Consider the following 6,295-nt stretch of genomic DNA (forward strand, 5'->3'; position numbering starts at 1 on the left):
CTCCAGTAGTTGTGGCACACGGGCTCAGTAGTTGTGGCTATTAGGCTCTAGAATGCAGGCTCAGTAGTTGTGGCGCATGGGCTTAGTTGCTCCATGGCATGTGGGATCCTCCCGGATCAGGGCTTGAACCTGTATCCCATGCATTGGCAGGCGGATTCTTAACCACTGCACCACCAGGGAAGTCCTGGGACTTTTATTTTTGAAGGGAAGTAGACTTTCTCACTTTTTGCCACTGTTGATTACCACTATGCCCCCAACCCCACGACTACCACCACTTAGAAGGAAGGCTGGTAACCTTCTAACCTCTTGTACCTCTTTGGTGCATATTGCTCACTTTTGCATTCATTACACTGCATTCAGCTTATTGGTGCACTGGGCTGTCTCCCAGCCTTGCGGAATATCAGGGCAGAACTTGCATCTCATTTATCTTTGTATGCTCTGTCCTCACATATAGTAGGTCCTCAGTATACCTTCACTGAATTAATGATTAGTGAATGAATGACTCTACAGAGCAGGTTCTGTTCCTGAGACTCTGGGAGGATGCTGTGAGGGAAGTACGGGTCTGCCTGGAAAAGCAGTCGTCACGTGCTTTCAGGGACAAAGGGAAGGTAATATGTGAATGGCACTTTTGGATGTGCGCAGTGCACAACCTGCATGGCCATATCTGGTGGCCTTGCTTAAAGGTGGCCATAATAGTTATAGCTATGATAATAGTGATAACACCATGTTCCACTGTTAATCTTTTATCTCTTTACAAAGTAGTCTCCCACCTGTAATTTAATTTTCATCTTCAGAACAGACACGTGACTCATAGTATGCTGTATGTTTGTGTGTATCTATCTATATCTATTTATCTATCGATCTGTCTACCTCTCTCTATGTATTCTACATGTGTGAGAGAGAATATTTATTTATTTAGCACTCACTATATGTCAAACATGATATACATCTCATTCGATCTTCGTAACCAATCTATAAGTTTGATAGTTACTAGCATTATCCTTACTTTAAAAATGAGCCAGATGTGGCTGTCAAGGAGAAAATAAAATTGTCCTCTATCCTTTAGGTTCAGTAATTTGGGGGCATGTGAATTAAACTCACGAAAGAGACTAAGAGCAGAAAAAGAGATTTTTTTCATATGCATAGGGGAGCTAACAAAAGTAGTTAGCTCACTAAATGGTTAAAGTTAGGGGCTTATGTATTTAATTTAGGGAAGAGAGGGGTGGAGTAAAGACTTCTACAGGAGGAATAAATAGGTTTCTTTAGAAAAGACAAATAGGTTTTTAGGAGACCAAATGGGAGATAAGAAAGTTTGTGATAGGGACTTTCCTGGCGGCGCAGTGGTTAAGACTCTGCGCTCCCAATGCAGGGGGCCCGGGTTCCATCCCTCAGGGAACTAGATCCCACAAGCCGCAACTAAGAGTTCACATATCACAACTAAGGAGCCCACCAGCTGCAACTAAGACCCAGCGCAACCAAATAAATATTTTTAAAAAACAAGAAGAGGTTTAAAAAAGAAAAAGAAACTTTGTGATAATGTTTGTTTATGCATGTAGAGTGGTCTTTCCATCTTCTTCATGGCCATGAAACTCCCCTGGAGAGGGTATTTATAGTAGCCTCATTTCCCAGAAGTTTCTGTTTCTAGTCAGATAAGGGAAGCTCCAAGAAGGCTTCTTTCTGCCTCTGATGAATCTCAAATATCTTCAACTTAAAATAATCATTATACCAACTCTGAGGTCCCAAATGGGTCCCCACATGGCAAAAGAGGTCCCACCTCTTTTGAATGGAGTCGAGATCTGAACCCAAGCACTCTAACCACAAGCTTTTTTGCCCCAAGTTCTGTCTACTCTACCTTGAGTATTTAGCTGACTGAATGTGAGACTAACCTTTGGGGAAAACAAAACAAAATAAAACAAAACAGGGAAGAGTCTTCATCTTCTAAATGCCTCTAATCCTCTTCAATAACTTGACCCCAGGAGCCAGAGCTGAATCTAGACACTCATTTGGGAGGAGATGTAAAACTTTTGCTCTTGAATTGGGTTTGGAATGTTACTGGCTAAATTATCAAGACAGGCATGGGGTATTGTGTCTATTTTACATGCAAGGAAATACCTCTACTTTGGAGCGATTTGTCTCAGGGCACTTGTGTTAATGGCATATCTGACGGAACGTTTCTTGAGCTTGTATTTTAAGAGACTGGCCAATAGATCACCTAGCACCATATCTTGGACTTGACTGAAAACACCTTTCAAAATGAAGGTGAAGCAAACCCTTTTTAGTCCTCGTGAGGCGGGTAGGTGGGGGTAGACCAAGGATGCATCATTTGTTAGAAGAGAAAGGGGTGTGCTCCGAGTATACACTGTACACTCTCATCACTGCTTATAATTCAACCCAAATATCATAAGACTCCCAGTCTTCTTGCTTTCAAGGACTTCCATTCAGATCTAGAGGACAAATGCCGTTCTAAGATTTCCCAGAGGAAGGTCCCAATTTTTGTCCTAGGATGCAATTCTTGGACCTGGGACTCACAGAGCCCCAGTGAGGCTGCATCCAGCTGTTGCCTTCATGTCCTGACTTCAGGGGGAGAGAATCAGGCTTGGCTGATACTGGATTCCCCCTCCTCCTTCTCCTCTTCTCATTTCCATGGAGGCTGCAGGCCCAAGCCCACCACAGAGTTCAATTTGTGAACCCAAAAGATCCCATCTGCTTTAAGCCCAAGAAGAGGTATGGGTATGACTCAGACCTTTTCTTTGGGGCTAAAACTAGAGATGTGTGGAGAGTAGACTCATAGGTCAGAGTACCAGGGGCAAGGAAGTCTGTGTTTCTTTTGCTTTCTACTTCTTGGAACAGGGTGTTCTTTCCCATTTTAGCCACTATCCGGAAAGTAAAAGTCTTAAAGGGGACAGCTTATGCCTGTGGTGTCTGAATCTCCACTGGCAGAAAAGTGTGACCTCAGCCCACAAACCAGGCCTCCAATTACCCATTTATGCCCTCCAATGAGGCAGGGGCGGGGGGACTCATCACTCTCGCACGTAGATGCTGGCAGAACTTATTTGCATGCGTTATCCTGTAGGCACTAAGGGAAGTGGCTCTTTAAACATCTGGACCTCAGCGTCTTGGGAAGGAAACTCATAGTCAGAGATTCATTGGATAGAGGAGACATTGAAAGGTTTGTTCATTCGCCCTCTTGTCTATAAGGAGACGCAACAAAGATGCACTTTTCAAAATGCCATCTTCAAAAGACTCGTAGAAAAGGTGACTGTGTCTCTTCCCGGAAATCTCAGATGATGCTGGACCACCTTCATAGTCATGTCAAAGACAATCTCTCCTGCTAGGGCTGGAGCCCATCCTTCTTGTGCCGTCTGCAGGCCTGTTTGCTCCCAGCTGGAGGGCCCCGTGCTCCCCTCTGTGACCAGATAAACGGGTTTCATGAGAATTTCCTCTACAGCCATGGGGAGAAAGTGCCTGGCCTTTAGCATCAGGCAGACATTTTCTCCACCTATTAACTGAATAATCTTGGGCAAGTTGCAAAACTTCTCTGAGTCTGAATTTTCTTTTCTGTAGAATGGAAATAATAACGCAGTGTTGTGAGGTGAGAATGCCTGGTACATAGAAGGCCTTCAGTAAATGTGCCTTTCCCTTTCCCCTTCATTACAGCACAGCAAAGACATTGCTCTATATGAAGCTGTTTTCCAAATGATTTTTCCTTACATAATTTAACAGTTTATTGCATCATTATGCATTGAGGACAAATACATATAGATACTGCCATTTATACTAATTGTTTTGTCTGAATAGCTCTTTTCTGCAACTAGAATGTCAGCTTCTTGTGGACAAGGGATCGTCTTACCTCCCACTTAGCGTAGGCTGGGCCCATGGGAGTGGCCAATGAATTCTTATCCAGGAGACCCTGATGGATGGTTCAGGTGAGCTTTAGAAGGTCATCTTTCTGTCTTTTCCTCTCCAAGTACAATAATGTGAAGTGTGCCTAGAACAAAGCCTAGCATAGGGTGAATGTAGAATGAAGACCATTTTGCCATCCCACTTCTACAGCTTTCTTACAGGTATTCTTTGACCAGATTTTGGCTTCCTCTCTAAATCCTCTGAGTTCTCCATATTTTTTGAGTGGAACACAGACCTTGGCACCCCTAAGACCCTTTCTTAAGCTGAACGTGAGAATGACGGGGAGGACATGACAGAACCTCCGTGCCCACCCCTGGCTCTTTGCCTACACCTTCTTTTCCGGGGCACCGGGCATCCGCTCATGGCATCCTTCTTAATATGTGGTGATAGCCGGATTCAGCCCCTTTAGACAATCACCTTGGATCTATAGCCCAAATGACAAAAGTTTCCTAACTTTTGTCAGAGGCCTTATGGTGAAGAATAAACCAGAGTTCTGAAGACCTTGCCAAAGCAGCTTAGCTTTGGGCCATCAAATACACTCTGTCCTAGATGCCATCTTGAGCAGAGTACCTGGCTGGAGGGCTGCTCGACTTCGTTGAGCTGGGATGATCTGAGTTCAAGAACTCAGTCTTCTCTCAGCACTTACTTGGACCTCCTGGATCACCTCTAGCAACCCATCCAGTTTCTTCACTGTCTTATTCTCTACCTGCCAAGCAGAGTGGAAGCATTTATTTTCTGTGCCCTGCACTTGCTCCAGGATCTTGGGTGTACCTACATCTCGGCAATTCTTCCCTTCTGGGCACTCAGAGGAAAATGGCATCCTCTCTTCACCTTCAGCCACGCCCTCATCTGGACCCTCCTTTGACAGCTGATGATCTAGGAGTTAATACTCCACTAAAACTTCCCCACTCTCAGATTATCCTTCAAATGAGACTTACGGGTTCTTTAACTGGCCATCTCCTGGCTGAAGATAATAAGGTATTCCCAGGAACCCACAGCCTTTTCGAGTGACTGAGATGTAAGGACAAAGCCATAGTGTGGAGAAAATCTCTGCTTTGGAGAGGAAACTGGATATCACCAGGGTTCCCTATGTTTCACATGTTGAATTCCATCCCAGGAGTTTGCACCAGCCATGGGAAGTACAGGCAGGAGGAGGCAGGCATTGCATTGTATTGCATTGCATTGTATTGCATTGTATTGTATTGCATTGTATTGTATTGTATTGCATTGCATTGCATTGTATTGTATTGTTTTGTATTGTATTGTATTGTATTGTATTTTGCAGTCACATCCACAACACTTACCATGTACCAGACAGGTGCATTACACATCTGCATTAGTCCTCATGATAACCTAGGAGGTAGTTATTATTATCCCTAATTTACAGTTGAGGGAACTAAGAGGCATAGAGTTTATGCTAACTTGCCCACTGTTACATAGCTGGTAAGTGGTAGAGACAGGATTCAAACCCAGACAGTCTGGTCCCAGCACCTGCTCTGAAGCTACGTAGGAAAAGAGGTGGGGAAACTCTGGCTAAGGAATCAAGAATCTTGAGTTTGTTTTCAGCAGGGCTGCTGTCTCCCTAGACACAGGAAATTTGGCCCCATGTTCTTTCCCCTCTTGCTGATCCTAAGCTTATTCACCCATGAAAAATATCACCCACTAAAGAAACAGAGTTTTGCAAACTGTTGGAATATTTGTGAATATATGTGAACGTGATGATGTGGAGCAAAGGAATGGATCTGGGTTCTGGTCCTGCCTCTGCCATGTACTATGTGTGACATTGACGAATGGCCTTGAGTCTTCGGGCCTCAGTTTTCCTGGCTGTCCCAGATGATCTCTGGGGTTTTCTTCTAGCTCTCACAATCTGTGGGCTCTTGGTCATTGGTTTGTCTGATTTCAGTCCACTCGTAGTCACCTCTGTCGTTGACTTTTATCACGGTCCAACTGGGTCCGTGGCTAAGCATGTAAGTTGAGGAGTTGAGGAAAGTAGTTGAGAATGAGGGGAGCTTGAGGGTACAGATGCCTCACGGTTTCCAAATTTGCCCACCTGTGACATGTGATTTAATAAGAGACAGGCTTACTTCCGTCAGCTCAGTTCCAGCTGGGAGGCCTGTGTGCTTTTGTGGAAAGAGCAAAGAGGTGACTTTTGGCATTGGCTAAAACTTCTAATCCGGACTCTCCCATTTACTAACTGGGTTACCATGATCATGATTTCTCTGAACCTCAGTTTCCTCAAATGTGAAATGTAGAACTGTCTACCTTGAGAACTGGACATCGGAATGATGAAGTGAAATAAAAATATTATATCTAGATCTATATCCATATCCCTCTCACCCCTAGCCCAGTGCCTGCCACATAGAAAGCACTCTCTTTTCATTAGAGGAGAAGG

Source organism: Grampus griseus (assembly GCF_964374135.1).
Source record: "Grampus griseus genome assembly, chromosome: 1".
NCBI lineage: Eukaryota > Metazoa > Chordata > Mammalia > Artiodactyla > Delphinidae > Grampus > Grampus griseus.